Consider the following 20,920-nt stretch of genomic DNA (forward strand, 5'->3'; position numbering starts at 1 on the left):
CGGGCCCAGCCGCTCCGCGGCATGTGGGATCTTCCCGGACCAGGGCACGAACCCGTGTCCCCTGCATCGGCAGGCGGACTCTCAACCACTGCGCCACCAGGGAAGCCCCTGGGCCAAGTTTTATATTTAAAATTAGAGGTAACAATATTAAGCCTATATTATGTTTATTAAGTAAATAATTTCTTTTAAAACAGTTTTTTTAACGTAACTTAGACAAAGAAACTGGTTGATAGGTATGTTTTACTTATCAACTGGGAGCAGGATATAATAATTAATTAATAGGTACCAAATAAAACTGACATGGATAATTATTTTTTCCCAAAGATTATTTCATGGAATCAGTTGACCCGATTGACCAGTTGCTTTGCAATCTGAAAGACTGCTGCGCCTGAGGTATGTCCTGCGCAGACTCCATTGTCAGGGGTGCCACCTGCAAGGGCCTGCCATTTACGGGGGTGGCGAGGCCCTGTGCAGAGATCATGCGCCCGCCCCACCCCCACCCCGCCTCCGCTCCAGACACTTCAAAGACGGTGGATAAGCTCAGTCCCGCCCTTCCAGGAAGGTCGTACAGCGGTCAAAGTGGTCCTTTCTGAGCATGCGCGAAAGCGGAACAGTCTCTGGCGGCAAGTTGTCTTCTTCTTAAGTGAAGAACTTTCGCCGCCTGGTTGTCTGTGGTGAGTCAGTTTGCTGTTTGTTTCGGGGGCATTGTCCAGGGGCAGTTGTTCTGGCAGGTGACTCCAGCTTCCTGCGTATCTCAGTGGAGGGTGCTGAACTTTATGCTCGCCAGTCTTCTGAATGTCACTATCTAGAAGTTCAGGCAATTTTCCTACCTCAGAATTTCTGAAAAAGTAAACCCTTGTTTTCCTCTCCTCTCTGGACCCTGAAACCATATATGCATATGTACGTGTAATTGTGTATATAGAGAATTTCCTAGTTTCAGGTTATCTTGAACTCTTTCAGTAGTGACACATCAGGGAAGAGAATGGAAAAAAAGATGTTTTTAAAATATTTTAAGTTGGTTTGCCAGCATTTGAGAAGCAGAATGTTTCACAGAAAAATCCAAGTTCCTGGCATCTTTTGAAAAACTGGAAGATCTGGAAACAAACCTAAATCCCTTAAGGCAACCACGGGCTAGCCAGCCCTCCGCAGCCGGAGCACCTCCTTAGATAAGGCCTAAGCTTCACTGCTCAGTTTACTGCTGAATCCATCCGGTCTGCTTCACTCGTTTCTATTCCATGCCTGACCCCTGTGAGCATTTGGGTTTGCATCCATTTTTTAGACTCAAATGAACTGCTTTCCTCTGTTTTACAGCCAGCGAGTCTCTCAGCATTCAATTAAAATAAATTAGAGCAGTCAGTTTTTGAGAAATGAAATTTTTAACATTGCTTCCACAGTTAATATGTAATCACTGAGTAAATCATTGCCATGCTTAAAGCATCTTTAGGACCCTGTTTGGGAAGGAATGTAGAAAGTAATTCTTGTTTTCCTATGAATTGCTGAAACAGAGCCTCTATTTAACGTACTGGGCAAAATGAGACAAGCAATATGTATTTTTGTTGTTCTGAACAGGATGACAAAACAAGTGAAAACAGGTGTATAAACAGCAGTAGGAAGTAATGAAAAACAAGATCACTGAGATCACAAAGGCCAGTGTTATTTTATGATGGCCTGGAGCAGCAACTGGAAAGCTTCTCTTGTAGTCCTTGTATCTGTAGGCTTCAGTATTCATTTTCCCTTATGAATTAATTTCTTAAAAAGAGTATGAAATGCTTTCTCCCTATCCATGGACACTTTGAAGTAGCTTGCACAGAGTATGGGGCCTAACAGAGCATCCTGGTTGAAATGTAAAACCAAAACCAAAATCAAAACGTGCTTTTGAAGATAACGTAGTTTTAAAGGAACTGCAAGCCGTAAAGGTGAAAACTCCTCTGTTTATGGAACATATCTTTCACATTGAAGAGAAATTCTAGATCCCAGGAAAATCTTTGAAAGATATCAAATTTAAAGACCCTAAGCTCTCCTCAGAAGCTTTACAACATCAACCTTTTTCAAAGTTTTGATCTGAAATCAGTTAAACCTCTTGAGAAAGAAATTTCACTGAAACTGAAAAAAGCAGGCAAAATAAAATGCAGGTACGTAGGTGCTAATTGAGAACAAATGTAATTGAAGTTCACTGACCTTTACTGCTGAAAGTCCCAAGGATGCACAGCTGTGGGCATAACTATACAGAATACTTCGTTAGTGAGATTGCCTTGGGAGAGCTACAAGTAAAACCTAGGCAAGGGTCATGAGAATGGGTTTTAAAAGATTCTCCCTCTTTGGCATTATAAACATATGTCTTTGCTTGTTTCATTCTTTTGTCATTTAACTTCTAGGATTCAAAAAATTTCTTCGTTAAATCAATATAATGATAATAAAATGCTTTCACATGAACTGAACCTTTAAAGGGACATAAACAGAGAGGGAGAGACAACTCACTCAACTCCTTTTATTGTCATCTAGGAAAAAGACCTTCAAATTTTTGACCAGATAGTGTTAGGATATAGGAAGAAAGTACTAAACTCGGATGAATTTATGCCAGGAATTTGCATATTATTTCACAGCCAGTACAATTAAGCATGGAGACAGATGAAAAATTGGATTGGTGTCTCATGACTGGAAATGGAAAAATATCCAAGTCCTCAAAAAAGCAAAAATTAGAAACTCAAGCACATAAATTTAATATCAATTGGGGAGCAAACAGCTTTCAGAAAGGCATCTGATGATAATTAGTAGTAAACACATGTAATCTGAGGCTAAGACATAATATAGAAGGATCTCAAACTTGGTAGTTTGAGGTAGAACAACTAGAGTTTCTCTTCAAGAGATAATTAGTAGATTGATATTTCAGGAAAACGTGTTGTAGAATAATTAATGTCTTCAAACATTTGACAAAATCTGCCATGAATTCTCTGAAGAAACTGTATAATTCAGTACTATCATATGATAAGGGTATAATAATAAAGTGATTACAAGAGAAGATAATTGGCACAAGGAAGGAAAACAATATTTAGTGACTCTAATGTCTGTAAATTATAGCACAAAGTATAGCCAATAAAGAAAGTGAACTTGAGATTGTAAAGTAATAAAGAATATGACAGCATAAGTAAAATTGAGTCTTGGTAACATTCTGTAACAGAAATAGCTCAAGCAGAAGAGGTACTAATCCCGAAGATTCAGGCATGTTAGAAAGAAAGGCAGAGAAGCAGTATGAGTTTAGAAAATTTCCTGCAGGGAAAGGTACAAACCGAAGCTGAATCCTATCTGGGCAAATTATGAGTGACAATAGAGGATGAAAACAAAACTACTGATATGGCTGTGTAAGTGTGTTAAGACTACCCAGTCAGTGAGGGAAAGGGGGTGGGTGCTGGTGCAGGCACTCACTCACGCTGCTACAGAGCTGAGGGGACCTCATCTTTCTGGACAGCTGTGAAAATATTTTAGTCAAAAATAGAGCATTCAAAAAGTTATTTTTCACCTTTCAGAATAATAGAAATGACAAGGGGAACTTGTTACCCCAAATTCCATTTTTGCCAACATGGAACAATCAGTTCGATTGAAGTGACAGAAAGATGCTGGTGGAAAATGTAGTTACTTCAAAGTGCTTGAGAACTACACTGTGTCTAACCCTTCTAGGGAATTTTTTTTTTTTTAATTACTGTGGATGTAGTAGAAATCTCCTTTCTGCATGACCTCATTCTCTGTCAATATTGAATTCTTTTTAGAATTTAATATTTAAGTATCTAGGCTCTAATAACAAGCAAAGTTTAACACGTCAACCAAAAAACATCCTTTTGCTTTTCACAAATGTGCGCCTATTGTCAAGGTTCAGGGAAAGCAAAAGAAAACATTCTTAAAAGTTCGAAAGAAAATAATTTTTGTTGTGGTTCGTTTTGGAAGAAATAGTGCAAGCTCAGTTACACTGGCTAGAGTAGTAGTAGCTGCTGTATAACTAAAAAAAACTCCAAAATATCAGCAGCTTACAAAATAGACGCATGTTTCTACTCATATAAAGTTCAGGCATTAGTGGTTGGGGGTGGGGTAGTTTGTTTAGGGAGTGGGAAGGAAGCTCTGCCCGCTGTAGCTCCAGGCAGATGGAGGCTCTGTTATCTACATCATGTGGTTTCTGAGATTGCTCTGAGTGTCAAGAAAGAGGGCATGAAGAATTATATGGGAGTTTTGTATGGGCTAATCCTGGAAGTGATACACTGTATATCCTTTGTGCTCAAATTCCATTGGCTGCAGTTGAATGGCTTTATTCTGTTGGCCACATAAATGTAAGGGGGACTTGGACTTGTATATGCCTTCTGTCTGGACGATTAGTTCCCAGCAACACCTTTAAAACTGTAGATGGGAAAATGAGTCTTTGATTTAAAAACCAGTGGTCTGCGCCACACTTACCTGGAGTTATCTTGGTATAGATCATTCAAAATCTGTTAGTGTAAAGATAATGCTTTCTTTTGTTGACACTTATCACTTTTTATTGTCTGAACAGTGGAGATCCATTGAAAAACACTAAATGTAATTATCTTTGATGGGGAAACTGGTTTTTAATGTTCCCAGAGCCACTGGTATCTAATATCAAACATTTAAAATATTATTTTATTGAATTGTAGAACTTCAGAACTAGAAGGAAAATTGGAGAATGACCAGTCCAACATGATTTTCTAACAGACAGAATCACATGTTATATATTCTGCAGTTAGGCTGTAAATTTTGTTGAGTGCAGGAATATATGAAATCTGTCTTTTTCTTGGGCCTAAATGAAACCCACAGAAAAAGCTAGCCACTTAAAGAGTCATGTTAACCGTTTCAAGCTTCTAAACTATTAGACATATCCTCACTCTGACGTGAGGTGTGCAAAGGGACAATGATAATTTTGCAGCTTGTCCCACGTGCCAGCATTATTTGATTTATATGCTGTACCTGCCTCCTGTGATGCTGTGTGAATTCATAAATCTGAGTAAAAGAACAGGGACCCATAACTCAGAGAGGATGAGATGGGCTAAACCCTGAGGCTGAGAATGTACTGCAGAACTGGAGCTCTGTTCCCTCATGAATACCCATGGGTATCAAAGTTGCTGAAGGTTAAGCATTCATCACAAAGGGTCTCAGTCAAGGTACATGGCGGGATTCCAAGAATAGTTTTTTGGTTTTTGTTTTTTTTGTCTTCAAACTTTTGTGTAGTCCACATAACATTCTTTTGTTGTTTTTGCCTTTTTAAAAATAAGATAAACTTGATGCAATTCAGTGTTCTAATGCATACCTCTGCATCGTGCACACCTATTTGTCAGTGCCTACTGTGTGCAGGACCTTGTCCTATACAGGTATTATGGGCAGATAAAAAATTATAAGGCGCATAGTATAAGCTCTCAAACGTATCGTCTAGCAAAGGATATGACAGAGCTCATAAAAAACAATGACAACGTATGGGCATTATATGAAAAGGATCGTAGGGATATAAAACACTCGGTAGTACAGAAATTCCGAAGAAAAAGAGTTCCCTGAGGATGAAGTAGTGAAGGACCATCTAATATAAGTAAGATAAGTAAGAAATGCATGCTGTCACCAAGCTGCTTTATATTCTAAAAGCTTTTGGAGTAGCCAAGTCCTATCACTTCTCCAATCTTTGGTCTGCCTTTACTTTGTACTTATTATAATTAGGTCTGTATCTCAGTGTTTAGTAAAACTTATACTAAAATTATGAGATTTTTGTCAGATAATTAGGGTTTTAAAATTAATTAATGATTGAAGTACAGACATTTAGTTTTATTCTGTCACAGACAGTAACCTCATCTCTGCCCAACCACAAACGGACGCTCTGGCTTTTAGTATATGAAGGTTAGGCATGCCCTTAATTGGTTCATTCAACAAGTAATTTGAACATGAAATATTCAGTAAGCAGTAATTCTGTGTCAAACACTATTTGGGTGGAAGGAGGACAACATTGAGAAGGATAGAGAAGTCAGGATGGCCAAGCAGTCTAAGGCACTGTGTTGAGAAGGATAGAGACCCAGCCCTCACCATCTTGAGACTTACAGTCTGTGAAGTAGACAGGTATTTCCATCAGCAATGACATGAAATGACAGTAAGTACTAGGAGGAAGAAAGCACAGCGAGCGTTCCTTCAAAACTATTTAACAAAGATTCTGACTTAGTCTCCTGGAAGTCAGGAGAGACTACATTAAAGTGAAAGCATAAACGATATAAAGGAAGTGGCCAACTGGAGATTAAGTGGAATTGTGTCCCAGGCTGAGAAAACAAGAAAAGGCAAATGTGATTTTGCCAGTTTTAGGAGGCTCTGTGAAGTAGCTTTCTCCTACCTAAAAGTAAGGAGATGATATAATCCAGCAGTTTTCAAAGTGTAGGCAGAGAGTCTGCAAGGACAAAATTATTTTCATAATAATACCAGGGTTTATTTGTTTTTTTTCCCACTCTCATTTTCTCATGAGAGTGTTCCGTAAGCTACATAACATGTGGTATCACAACAGATTGAATCTCGAAGCAAACCTGAGAATCCGGCTGTCTTCTATTAGGCCAGCCATTAAAGAGATTTCCAAAAATGTAAAACAATGTCACCTTCTGCCTAATTGGTTTTAGAAAATAGAGTTTGTAAAAATATGTTATTTATGTAAGCATATAATGCATTTAGTTTTATTTCTAAGTGAATTAATAAATACGTATTTTTTAAATGTCTCAGTCTTAATATAAACATGTAGATGCTGAGAGAGAAAATCCACATAAACAAAAGCTATTTTGGGTGGGTCCTAATTAATTTTTAATAGGGTTAAGTAGTTGAGACCAAAAAGCTTGAGAACCACTAATTTAATCTCTTGCTCAAAAGGGGGACATCTTGAGAGTGAAAGGAGATACTTTTTTTTTTTTTGAGCTACTCTTAATAATTATACCAGAGAACAAAGTGACATTACATCCCAGCATACCTAGGACAATCTTAGTTTATATATATTTTCCTAGTATATATTATTAATAGCTTTTAGTTTCATTGTCAAAATATCCTGGTTTGGAGGATCAGCTGTATGGTCACCCTACCTATGGGACTAATTAATGATGGCCTTGCCTTACACCCTCCTAAGCTTGCTATCAAAGAGAGCTCCAGAACGTGAACTTTGGTGGGGAACTATATATGAGGGACCTTGTGGGAGCAAATATGCCTATCACAAACAGACTGGTGGAAAGAAGCAAGGGCAAACTTTATGTTTGTTGTTTTGTTTTATCTCAGAGTATGGCATTATGGGTTTAGACATCTTGAGTCTGAGAAGAGCACTGTTAATCTGTATTTTAGAGGAACAGATTTTTAGAGTATCCTGTACCAACTCTAGTAGTTGCCTGGACATCTGAAGGATGAAATCTTTCCTTTGAAGCAACTTCAGCCTTTGAGAGAATGTTAGGAGGAATGAATGATTCCTGTGCTGCATTTTATAGCAGGTCCCTCCCAAGTATGGATGCTTGCTATGAAAACTGGAGACATTTACATACTCAAATTGAAATAAGCTCATTGCCCGAACAGAATCCTTCAGGCATTAAAAAAAAACAAAAAAACAAAACACCTGCCTAAAGCACCAGAAGCAAAAGGTATTGTGTTGAGTATTTTCCCTCTTTCCCAAAGGTTGAGATAGCTAACATTTATAGAACAACAGTGCACCAATCTGTAATGAAATACATCACTGAATCACAACTAAAGATTTTGAGGTCAGATACATCCTTTGGAATATCTGCCAACCAATAACATGGATATGTTATGGATTCTCTTAGAGTGTTTTAAGAAACAATAGAAACATTACAAGCAGAATGGAAAAAAAGAGAGAGAGAGAGAAAAAAAAGCCAGGGAGAGGGAGAAAAAAAAAAAAGAGAGGGCAAGAGAGCCAGCAGTAGGCTTACATGAGCATACACCTTGTTTCCTGGGCACATCAAGGGCTTCTAGCCAAGGGCTGTGATGTTATTCTAGACATTTTTACTGACATAAAATAAGGAGTCTAAATTATGATGAAATCAGAACCAGAGCCAACCACTAGGGAAGCCATTAACAATTTAACATGAGGGAGTGTGGATTCTACTTGTCAAAGAGAATATTAGAAGACTGTTTGATATAAAATGCAACTATCACAGCACTGAGGGTTGGGTACCTCAGCTGGGTTTTCCTTGAACTCCTTCCCTTACAAAGTTAAACACAGACCTGGGTGTTTCACAAGGACAGCGTATCTTATGCCAAAGCAAAAAATCACATCAACCGAATAGGGTGAAAGTTTGATTGGATACCTGTCTATCAAGTAGTTGTCTGGCAAAGGCAAAGACCACAGGGAACAGTAAGAGGTGAAAGTGGACCTGAGGAAAAATTCAGAGTTCTTTTTTTTAATTTTTAATTTTTATTGAGGTATAATTGACATACAACATTATATTAGAAGAGAATTCTAAATCTAAGACACATTGAGTCAAATTCTAGCTTGGTTGTTTCCTGTCTGTGTGATCTTGATACAGTTTTATCCTCTAGAATCATAATGAACTTCATCTTAAAATGAGACTAATAATATCTACCTCATAAGAATGATGTCAGAATTAATGAACAACAACAAAAAGGCACCTAGCTCAGTGCCTGGAGGGAGTGGGAACTCATTAAAAATTACCCATTTATCCTTATTTTTCACCCAGTCTTAGTATTGAGGTATCTTTCTCCTTTTCTTACTTCTCCTTCTCCATCTTGTTTTTCTTTTTTTTTTCCTGTTCTTTTAAGACAATTTTATTTTGATATAATTATAGATTTACAGAAAAGTTGCGAAGATAGTACCAAGAGTTCCTGCATAACCCTCACCTAGTTTCCTTTTTTTCTTTTTTAAATTCATTTTTCTTCAGTTGGTTTATTTGAATGCGTGTTCTCAGCTATCTTAAAAATAGATTGTTCTCTAGTATAATGTAGTATTACTCACTTCACTTGTACCTTTTTCATCCCTTCATTACACAATTGATGAACGTTAAATGATTACCCTAGAGTAGAACAACGTTAAATTATCTGGGGCTGAGTATGATTATTGACTTTCTTGTTGGATGCAGAAAACTTTGGAATAATCTAGCCTATAACTTGGGGGGAAGACAGTCAGGTGGAAGCAAAAGAAAAAGTTGCCAGTCTGATGGTGCAGTTATTATATGTATTTGCATATATATTTATAGATGTATATTATATATATTTATATATGTGTCCTAACATCTAACAATATGTCTGGTGGTTCTAATAATTGGTAAATCCTTTCAAAGATGTGATGGTTAGATTATAAGGTTTAAAAGGCCCAGGACAGAAGGTTTAGTTTAAGGGTATATCCACAAGGACTTTATGTAGTATCCTGATGTACCCTCAAGGCCCTGGGTAATAGAAGGAGGAACTGAGCTTCTTTAGTTTCATCTCCCATCTCATCTCCTTCCTGGGTCTCTTTTGTCTTTGCTTGCAAACATTATCTCCATAATCCTTCTACAGTTCTCATGGAGGTTTTTCACCTAAAAATGTTTCCCCCTGAGAACGTTCAATGCTCTGAACTAGCCACAATAGCCTTGCTAATTTTCACCAATAGCAAGTACTCTTCCCTTGATACTCTGTTTAAGCTACATGTCAGGGGAAGAAAATGAGTTCAAATGTAGGAATTCACCTAGACCATTATAAGTAACTAACTTAATGCCTTTTTCCTCCCTGGGTCAGTTACATGTTAAGAGAAGAAGCCTCACAGTTAGAATAAAAAATACTGTCATACCCAAGAATGGCCTGTAACGTTGGAAGTTTAGGCACTGTGGCAGGGAGAAGGAAAAGAGATCTGAAAGCATAACCTTTCTTGGTCCTTCTCCAACTGAGGGCTGCTGGAGACACTGAAAAAGTATCCAACTTTTCCTGATAGTTTGAAACCTCTTCAATTCACTACATTCAAGATAGCAGAGGTAATACTATTTATGAATAAAGAAAAACATGCTATGAGAGGGTAGGAGAGGACTAGGAAATGACAAAAAGGATTGGGTGCCAACCGAAGGGACTGTCAGGTCATTTGGAAAAGGTGCTATTATTACACTATCTTTATCTCAACATGAAAATTAAAACTGTCTGTGTTGGTGTCATGAATCCAGTGCCATTTAAGCTTCCAAGATCCAAACCAGTGTAACGCAAAAACTCACCTAAAGCAATTTTGAGAAGAATCTCACTTAGTCCACTACAAGCTCTTCCTTTAGCTGTAGACCTAGGCATAACAGTTTTGGAAACAAGAAATAATGAAGTGCAATGCTAAAGAGTGGGAAATGAAGAACGATTTGAAGGTGTGAAAGGATTTGGAAAAAGATAAAATGTAGTGACAGAAGTTTATTTCATTCCCATCATGAGATTTGGCAATGGTTATATTGCTTCTTGCCTTCAGTTACCAAGGCCACAAACCATTATTTTCAGAGGCTCATTGCCCTGTATGTGCATCAGAATTTGACAGAAAGATAAAGGGGTTGTGAGCGAAAAATTGGCTGTTCCTCTTAATAGATTTTCTTTTTCTTTTTCTTTTGGAGAGGATATCTTGTAGAAGGAAATACTCATAAAATAATAATAGTAATAATAATAATAACATGAATCATCATCATCAAATCTTTGTTAGAAAACTGTGCTCAAATCAGATCCCTCCACCCTTTACCTTCCCGTTCTCCATCTTCACTGACATAAAGAACATGTACGAAATACTGATAATTCTCTGGAAGTACTCCTGGCTTGCCCACCAGTGAAACTTCTATTAAAATTTTAATAGACACGTAAAAGAAGTAAGCTTACCGACAGAACAAATTCACCAGATGAACTATACAGTTCCCAGACAATGCAATTTAAATTATATAATGAAATTGCAAACAGTGGAGTAAATTAAATGAGAAAAAATATATTCTGAGATATTAACCAGGGGAGCTCACAAATCAAGCTTAGGTTTTCTTGGAGACAAGATGAACGCACTTGTATGTGGACAGTATAATCTTCCATTTCTTCCTCTGATATCACTCTAACTGGCTTTTCAAATGCACTGACAGAATGCAGTTTTTACTGGAGAGGGATTCAGAATGAGAATTCCTTCTGCTAACCACTAATAAGCAATGCTAGCAAGAATATATGATATTTTTAAGATTTTGTGCATAGCGCATGAGATTAGCTGAGAGTTCATTATTCTAATATGGTTGTGCAAACCCAATTCAGTGTTAGTTCAATAGGAATTGTACTTTGCTGGGAGGTACGCATTTGTTCCTATTACACTGCACGTGCCGCAAATTTTCAGGCTTTCATTTGCCTCTCACATTTGGTACTGCAGGCAAAATGCCATTAGGCAAAGGTAAGAGGAAAAGGCAGACAGAGAAGCCACGAGACCCTGGTCCAGCCTCTGACCTCCGCTCAGGAGGTACAGTTACAGCCAAATTATGCTATCAGGATTGTTCATTTCCTACATGATCGGAGCTTTATGCTCCACGAGGAGAAGGAGAGGTGACTGAATGGCTTGAGGTACAACCTCCCCATTGACTGCATACTGACAGTGCTATTTATTCCTTAGACCCTCATCTCAGAGCCGAGATGTGCAAGAGTGCTCCGTGTGTCTGAGCCAAATGCTATTTCAAATGCCATGTTTGGCTTTTATTTCTTTAAATGTGATCAGATTACTATTAAAAATATTATTTCTCATTCTGTTTGTGTCCGTCTCTTCCCGACGCCTCCAGTGAAAAGGTTTCTTATCTATTTTGACAAAAATTTAAACCAAATTGACTCTGCCATAGAAAAATGGACACCGAATCTTGAAGGGTTAAACAAGCTTCAGAAAGGCTGAGATTTTTCTCTCCATAGAAACTGCATGCTTGAACGATTCCTAAGCTGTTAGGGTTACCATGGTAATTATTATTCTTAAATGGAGAGGTTTATTTGTGAAGCAAAAAGACCAACAAACTTGTTGCCTGTATCTCTAAATCAGAACTGCTTGCAGCCATCTTTAAGGAGGGGCGAACTTTTTTGGGGAAGAATTGAATAATGCAGATCAGTCTTTATCAGAAAGTGTGACAGGCTTGTATAAAAGAAAGGTGGAATGTGAATATATTAGGGATATTTACTGAAGCCCCATTTATTGGATGGGCTTTACCATTTTTACCTCTTGAAGGTAAGCTGAGGATATCAACAACCCCAGAATCAATTGTATTTTAGGGGAATCGGTTTGTTAGAGCATCTGATAGATTGTTTATGTATGGCTGATCATAATGGTCTTGAGGTCAATTCATTTTAAAGCAAAAATGGCTCCAAGAGCTTAAATTAACTATTTAAAAATTTTTTTTAAATCCTGAAGTCATGGCCTAGTGGACCTATTTCTCCTAATTTTAGGGGAAAGAGACCTGACTGGCCATAACAACAGAGTTCCTAGCCGACTTTAGCAATGTAGAGCACTTCTGCAAAGTGTAAGAGTGGTGTTATGAGTTGGGAAGGCTCAATACCCTTCACAAGTGTACAGGCTACTCTGTGTAAGAGCAATACTATCTCACAAATTTGGGACAAATTGTACAAGTCTAAAATGAACTCTGTGCTCTCTCTGTTACACTCAGTTTGACCTTAAAATCAGACATAAAGGTTTGAAAGCAGTCTGGAAATTCCTGATGGACAGGTGTATCCCTGTACTCTCTACATGCCTTTACTGTACATGCCTTTACTCTTGCCCTTATTGGCGTGTAACTGTGACTCTCTTGTCGGTCACTCCTGGTAGATGCTGGGCCTCAGAGCCTAAGGAAGAGGAGGCAGGAGATGGAGCACGAACCCAGAGTCAGGGTGCCTGTGTTCAAGCCCCTTATCATTCGCCCTCTATGTGACTTTGGTAAGTTTCTGAGTCTCTCTGGATCCAGTTTACCATCTATAAAATAAGTATGATAAGAAGACCACCTTCATAGGGTTGTTGTTAGAATTAGATGAGTTAATACCTGTAAAGCTCAGAATCACTCAGAGCAGCTCCTGGTGCAGAGAACATGTTATGGGAGTGCTAGTAGCTTCTCAAGGGATATTGTCTCTTTATTATTGTATTCTCAGTGCCTATTCTCAGATTAGTTGCTTAATAGAGGTTTCTTGAAGTAATGACTGGATGAACCTTTGATTCAATTAAGGGACCCTTTTGTACCTTCTGCCATGATTGGTCATCTTGCTCCTCGGTGAGAACTTCCGGTGACCAGGACTCAGGGCATAGCAGCCCATTCTATTGTTGGAAAGCTCTGCTCAGGAACTCTTTTGTCTTCCTGGTACCTCTCTTCTATGGACAAAGGAAGCTTGAGCAGGCTGCCTTCTGGGGAAAATGTGTCTCTTTAAGCCTGCATGCCCTGACTATAAAAAGGCTGTGGTGTTGGGCAGGGAGAGTGTTGGTTTCTCTCTTCCACACGTCAGTGGTCAAGCTGTATATGCCTGACTGTAGTCAACAATGAGAGGTGAGTTCTAAGATTGTATTTTTGTAGAGAGATGGTTATTTCACTTGGCAATTCGATCTCTAAACAAGGCATCTTGCCTACTTTATGGAGTTATTGTTCACTACCCCATTTTACAAGAGGTATTCGGAGAAGACTTCCTTGACATTTTTAAGCTACTGGGATGCGTTTTAATTTGTTTCTAGAGTATTTAATCTATAAGACATACCAGGCTGAATAATTTATGTAACAAAACAATGACAACAAGGTCAAAGCAGAAGTATGACTTTACAGTGGGGAATATTCATGACATGATGCTATTTGAGATATGCTTCTTGAATATTAAAGAGTTTTTCCTAATGTTATGTTCCAATTAAACAAGTGGAAAGGTATGAGAAAGAAAATTGGATTCATTTTGAATTAAGCAAATTCTAGCGTAGCAGTCATCATATTTCTAATTGAAAAATGTCAGCCACTGTCTGTCCACATAAAGTTTAGAGATGGTAGCTGGGGGTGTTTTCTTTTGTGACTTAGTTGTGATATAAACCATAGAGTGCCAGATATTCTGCATCAATAGATCAGATACTCATAATCTGATTTATTCAGTGATATACAACCTCAATTATTTATTTTCGGTTACATTTCAACTTAAAAGGAGAAAGCCAAAGCAACAGAGTTTGCTGCTTAAGGTAATTATAAGATGGCTTATAGATGGAGTTCTGACAAGATCTAACTCTGTTCTTCCTTTTCTAGCACAGTAGGATTTATGCTCTGAAAGGGATAATGGCTTCTTATGTACAGTGGACAAAAATTAGATCATCTCGTGCATAGTGTAGAGAGGATTAGGGAATGAAAAACCTGAATGTTTGCTGACCTCTATCATCAATTAATGCTGTCGTCTGGGGCTAACCACCTTGATACTGATATTTAACATTTATTAAGGACTCATTGTATTAGCTAATTAATTCTTGCACTTTTAATAAACAAGCCAAGAATCTTAGTGCCTTAATGTAGATAAAGGCTTGTTCCTTGCTTACATCAAATCAGAAGGGACCCATTCTCATTCCAGTTAGTGCCTCTGCCATCTTCTAGGGCTTCAAAATCCTCCAGTGCACCCCTTGCTGGCAGAATGATGAGGGAAGCAGAAGAGAGGAAGAATGTTACAGAAGTTAGAGGGGGCCAGGCCTGGAACTGGTGTTTATCACTCTGCCCATTTTCATATATACAGAACTCACTCACATAGCCATACCTGTCTTCAGCCACAGCTGGGAAATATAGTGAAGCACGTGCCAAGGGAGAGAGGGCATAGGTGGTGTTGCGTAACTGCAGCTAGACTCCACCACACTGTGATTAGCTCTCTAAATATTTCACTTAATTCTCACAATAACTTTTTCTTTTAATTAATTAATTAATTTTGGGTTGAGTTGGATCTTTGTTGCTGCACGTGGGCTTTCTCTAGTTGCTGAGAGCGGGGACTACTCTTTGTTGTGGTGCGCTGGCTTCTCATTGCGGTGGCTTCTCTTGTTGTAGAGCACGGGCTCTAGGCGCGCAGGCTCAGTAGCTGTGGCTCGCGGGCTCAGTAGTTGTGGTGCACGGGCTTAGTTGCTCCACGGCATGTGGGATCTTCCTGGACCACGGCTCGAACCAGTGTCCCCTGCATTGGCAGGCGGATCTTTAACCACTGTGCCACCAGGGAAGCCCTCACAATAACTTTTTGAAGATTAAGAAACTTGAGCTTAGAATGGTGTAGCTGGATTCATTCTTTTGTCTTAGTCTGTGCTCTAAGCCCCTATGCTTTTTTGCCTCCTTGTCTTTTGAAAATCTCTAATAATTTTCTTCACTTTCATTATGAAAATGATAGTATTCGCAATCCCTGTTATATCTCATGAGATACTGGAAAATTGTGAACATGTCCAGACTTGCCTGCTTTCCGTTACATAGATAAACTGAGCATCTTTTTGTGGCTAACTCATTGACTTGCATAGTATCTGCCATCTCCTCCTACCCTGTGCAGCAATTCTCTCCCCGTTTTTTTTGGCATCATAAAATCTTCCCCCTCTACTGGATCATTCTCATCAACATACAATTGTTACCATTTCTCCAGTCTTGAAGATAAAAACACCTGACTCCACATAGCTAATTAGCTATTGCCTCATTTCTCTATTCTTTACAGCAAAATATTTTGAGTGGTGTATATTTGCCATTTCCAATTTTCCTCTGTTTCTTCCTGAATTCCCTCCAGTCAGGCACCTCCATCACTGCAGCAAAACTGATCTTGGTAAAGTCACCAATGGCTTCTTTGTTGCCAAATCCAATCAATTCTCATTTTTCATCTTATTAGACCTATCAGTATCATTTGACATCATATTATCTCCCTCCTTCTTGAAAGTCTTTCTTTACTTGGTTTCCAAGACACCAGCACTTACCTGGTTTTCTTTCCACTTTGCTGGATAGCATGTATGTGTTTGTTTCCTTAGTTCCTCTTCATCCCTCTAGCCGCTAAATAGAGAATTACTTCAGGGCTTAATCCTTAGATTAACTTTATTTTCTCTCTTTACACTCACTGCCTTGATGAGCTCATCCAGTTCGATAGCTTCAAATACATACCATCTAAAAGCTGAAGGTTTCCAGTCCTGATTCCCTGATAGAGAGTTCTCCAGATTTGTATCACTACCTGAATGTATGATCAGTATACCTCAAGGTAAAAATGCCCCAAATTAAAGGCCTCACTCCTCTATCCTAACTATCCTGATTCAAGCCACCACCATCTCTCATTTGGATTATCATAGTATCTTCCTAAACAATCTCTTTGCCTCTTCTCTTACTTAATTCTTACAGTCTAAAATGATCCTCTTAAAGGAGAAGTCAGATTATATCACTCCTATGGGCCAGCCAGCTAATGTTCTCCTTCTTAGAATCGAAACCAACGCCCTTGTAACGGCCCAAGACGCTTTTCAAGATCTGATTCCCCCGTTTTTTTTTGTTTTTTTTTTGCGGTACGCGGGCCTCTCACTGTTGTGGCCTCTCCCGTTGCGGAGCACAGGCTCCGGACGCGCAGGCTCAGCGGCCATGGCTCACGGGACCAGCCGCTCCCGCGGCATGTGGTATCTTCCCGACCAGGGCACGAACCCGCATCTCCTGCATAGGCAGGCGGACTCTCAACCACTGCGCCACCAGGGAAGCCCTGATTCCCCCATTATTGCTATGACCTTGTCTCTTAGTTTTTTCCCCCCTCCCTTCAGCCCACTCTAGTTGCCCTGGCCTCCTTGCTATTTCTTGACCTTTCCAGTCATTTTCCCCACCTTGGGGCCTTAGTACTTGTTCTTGTCTCTCTTTGGAATACTCCTCCCATACTTATTTTCATGTCTCAGTCCTCAGCTTGCTTAGTTCTTTGCTCAAGCATACCTTTTCACTGAGGCTAATTAGCAGTATCCCATGTGCTGGTTTAAATGAGCTTCTGTTCATTTCAGCATTTACCCTATTTAAATTTTAACTGCCTATCATGGCTACCTCAATACATCTCTTTTGGATAATTCAGTTTCTATAGGCAAAATGCTGTGAGTGTCTCAGACTTTGACTCCCTTCTCTGCAAAAACAGTATCTGAGTTCATGGGGAAGAAGGCTATATGACCTTGTAGAAGTAACAGAGGTTGACCCCCTAACCTGGTGCTGCTCATGAGATATGTTATTGGCTGTGCCCACTGAGGAGCTGTAACTTTGTCTAGTACACGGGACAGTGTTGTGAAAGGTAACAGAATATGCCACCTCAAAATATACCTCTTTGGCATAGGGGTTATTTTGAGCTGATTATTTTGAGAAACAGCAGACACTGAAGAAGAACAGAATAGAAGTTACCCTTTCGTAGGGGATATTTACATTTATAAAGGGAATCTCCATTTGTACAGGTGTCTCCCTTTTTGTACCAGGAAGAGAAGGGTGGCTGTAAATCACAAGAGAATCTTATCAATGGAAAAGGCACCAACTTAAATCTGCATAGCAAACATTACTCTTGTTTACCATACTTTCCCTGGTAAATGACGTCCCAACATCTTTCTTTCTTTTATCTGTCTTTAGCTGAAGATAAAAATATTTAAGCTGATGGTTTGAGCCACCTCAGGGAGTTACTCATTTTTCCCTGGAAATCTCCACCTGTACATGATGTATAAATGTTCATAAACTTCTATTTGCTTTTCTCTTGTTAATCTGTCTTTTATTATAGGGGCTTCAGCCAAAAACTCAGAAGGGTAGAGGAAAATTATTTTTCCTCCCCTATAGTTACCATCCACCGATGACATCTGAGGATAGTCAGCTCTTGACCTGTATTGGTCAGGGCCTAATGACCCCACCGTGCTTCTATAACCTTTTCTATTCTCTTGTGGCCTCCACAAACCCCTTTGAGGCTCTTCCATGTCGTCTGTCTGGCACAAGGGCACAAGGCTTAGCCTGTCTGCCTCATAGACTCTGCCACAGAATCACCTCACCACTTTCCCCCACAGGCTCATCAGTTGGGCCCAAAACAGGTCCCCTGACTCTTGACTTAAAGTCCACACCACCTAGAAGCCATGTTTGACACAGGTATTTAAAACTGGACTATCTCTCCATTTTACATCTGTACTCTTCTCTCTTTACTATACTGAGACACGTAGGGTTGCCATATGCAGCAGTAATGCCCATAAGTCCCAAACAGGGAGCAGGGCAAGAGGCTCTCTTTCCAAGGAAAACTGGAAAGGGAAAATCAGAACATACATATGACTGTGACTATGTCATAGGACGTATGACTATGTCCTGTCTTCTATATCCATTTTTGTCCCAGAACCACTGCACTAGAAAAGGTAGTTTGTCCCCTTCCTTTTGGCTTTTGCTGAATGCAGGCTTGTTCCCCTGATATTGTACTGCTTATTGAGATGGCATCTGCCTCTCCCTTTTCCCTGAGGTTATAACGGTAGCCACGGAGTGTGGAGTAAATCAGGTTTATCAAATAAGAACAACTAATCATCGGGTATTTCAAATACACCCAAGATACACACCGTGCATTTTTTAACGCAAGTTTCATTAATTCCCACCATCCAAATTAAAAGAAAACTTAGTTTATAATTTGGGATTCTGAGATAAACTTCAAGTTTAGGAGAGACGGAACCAGTTTTTCACTGAGAGATATAGCAAAAGGGTTGGAAGAGAGCATGTGAAGTGCTGTTCCTAGAGCAAGTAATTGGAGGAGCTCTTAGTACAGAAAGTGAGGCACTGACAGGGCTAGTATAATCATTTTACTACCTGTAGAATCACACAGGGCCCAGCACTCAGAAGAAACTTTGTTTAATACTCTGTGGTAGCTGCCTGGATGTTCTTAATAATTTTTTTAACAAGATGTCCTGCATTTTCATTTTTCACTGACTCTCTGGGTACTGGACATATATTCTTACAGTTTAGAGCACTTGAACATAGAAACGAGTGTTTGCTTCTTGTCTGAAGGCTGGGGACTCACTAGCATACACCACTGAGTAGGGCATGAAGGAGCAGCTAGAAGCAAAATTTGCCACCCCCAAGGTCTCTTTGGGATGTATCATTTTGAAAGTCAAGGCCCAAAAGACAACTCAGGAAGAAACTTTGACCTTCCCCTTAACCGCCTAAAAGAATTTAGTTAGAGGACCTGTTCCAGGAAGGGAGCTATCACTGTAGATAACTGTAGTATGAACTAGGTGGGATAGACAGGGAAGAAACTCGCAAAGTCTGTTTGTTAAAATTTCTCTGTGTTCCATTGTCTCTGCATGTCCCAGTATATATTTGTTTACCAAACATTTGCTTTTCCACCTTCATATGAATTGCCTTCCACCCCTTTAAAGTCCCAAACTACCACCCCCAACATCCTCTTTTGTCTTTAGCCGAAGATAGTATTTAAGGTGAGGGTTTCAGCCATTTTGGTGAGTTATTCATTTTTCTGGGTCTCTCCTATGTATACATATTATTAAACTTTTGTTTGATTTTCTCCTGTTAATCTGTCTCATGTCAATTTAATTCTTAGATCAGCCAGAAGAACCTAGAATGGTAAGGGAAAATTTCTTCCTCCTCAATAGGAGGTACTGTTCCCAAAAAAGAATGGGGGGAAATGCCTCCTCCAGTTACCCCTTGGCTCTCAGAATTTATAGAAGAGGAGGTCAATAAAGAGGACAAAGTCGTGGCTGACTTACTGGAGGTTTTCTCATGTCATAAGATGTACACACAGTGATGAGAATAGGGCATGGCTCACCTTTGAGAGGTGATAGTCATTAAATGGATCTAGGCCAAGACTGAGATGCCCCTTTACCACCAATGTTATTAATGCAAGTAGAATTTTTCCTCCTTTGCTGCTCTTGCTTCTGGAGGAATGAGCACAAGTAAGTCTGCTTAAGGGTTTTAGGCTCAGACAGAGACGAGGGGAAACTCAGAAAGGAGGAACATGGATTGTAATCATTGACTAAAAAAGTGAGTATAATTCAAATTGACTGAATACTTATTCAGAAAAATCAAGATATTCAGAACTAAATTGTATGACAGAAACCATCAGTTTAGATGAATGTTTACTTGGGAATTGACCAAATAAGTAAAATATCTCATCTCAGCAATTTGGGTGTTCAGGGGTCATAACAGTATTGTACAGTTTCGAGAATAAAGTCAGTTCATGTTACACGTGTCTGTGTAGAGAATTGTCATCTACACCAGTTACAAACAGACACATGACTAGTAAGTTGTACATAAAAGTAAGTAGTACATATATATACAGCAAACACTGTATATATACGTATATTTCCTATCGATACTTTGAAACACATGGGCAGATCCACATTCTCCATGAATACTTGAGAGTTTACGTTAATGGCAATAAAGTTGATCAATACCTGATTTCTCTGTTGGCAGGTACTGCTCGCCAGGGATAGGAACCCCACAGAGAATGAGAGTAATCTCATTGGGGTTTTTCCGTCAAGTATTGCTTATTTAGTATCATACTGACCCCTGACATCCTAAATACACTAAATAATCTCCCGATTGATGGATGGCAGCACTTTAGGTCTGCTGGAAAAGCAGAAGACAATTCATCCTTCTTGTCACAATAAGGCAAATAGCCCACGAGACAAACTGAAGACCACTGTAGCTTTAAACAAGAATGGCATTGATTAGAGGGAAAGCTAATGCTGAAAGAGAATCCTAGAGATACTGAGATGGAGTCAAAGAGCTATCAGTCAAACATAGAAAACTACAGATGAGAACCTGTGGGACTAGAGATAATAAGAACAGCAGGAGGTGAGAGAGAGGAAAACATATAAAGAGAAGAAAAAAAAACAATAAAAAGAAGATACATAAAAGGGAATGAAAAACCAATAGAAGATGCCAGAATTTTTGACAGTGAGGGGTAGGATCTGAAAGAACTTCTGAAGGAAGCGACTGAACTTCCCTGTGGGGCACCATCCTTGACAGTGAGA

The 20,920-nt window shown here is 39.2% G+C and overlaps 1 long non-coding RNA gene across 1 annotated transcript in view; it reads left to right on the plus strand.

The window, feature by feature from the left end:
- The first annotated feature begins 565 nt into the window (after positions 1–565).
- LOC141277844 (uncharacterized) overlaps positions 566–20,920 on the plus strand; it is a 103,954-nt gene continuing 83,599 nt past the window's right edge. The window contains exons 1-2 of the long non-coding RNA XR_012329704.1: positions 566–674; positions 12,785–12,892. This is a non-coding gene — a long non-coding RNA (uncharacterized lncRNA). The remainder of the gene's footprint in view (positions 675–12,784; positions 12,893–20,920) is intronic.

Source organism: Tursiops truncatus, chromosome 2 (genome assembly GCF_011762595.2).
Source record: "Tursiops truncatus isolate mTurTru1 chromosome 2, mTurTru1.mat.Y, whole genome shotgun sequence".
NCBI classification, from domain to species: domain Eukaryota; kingdom Metazoa; phylum Chordata; class Mammalia; order Artiodactyla; family Delphinidae; genus Tursiops; species Tursiops truncatus.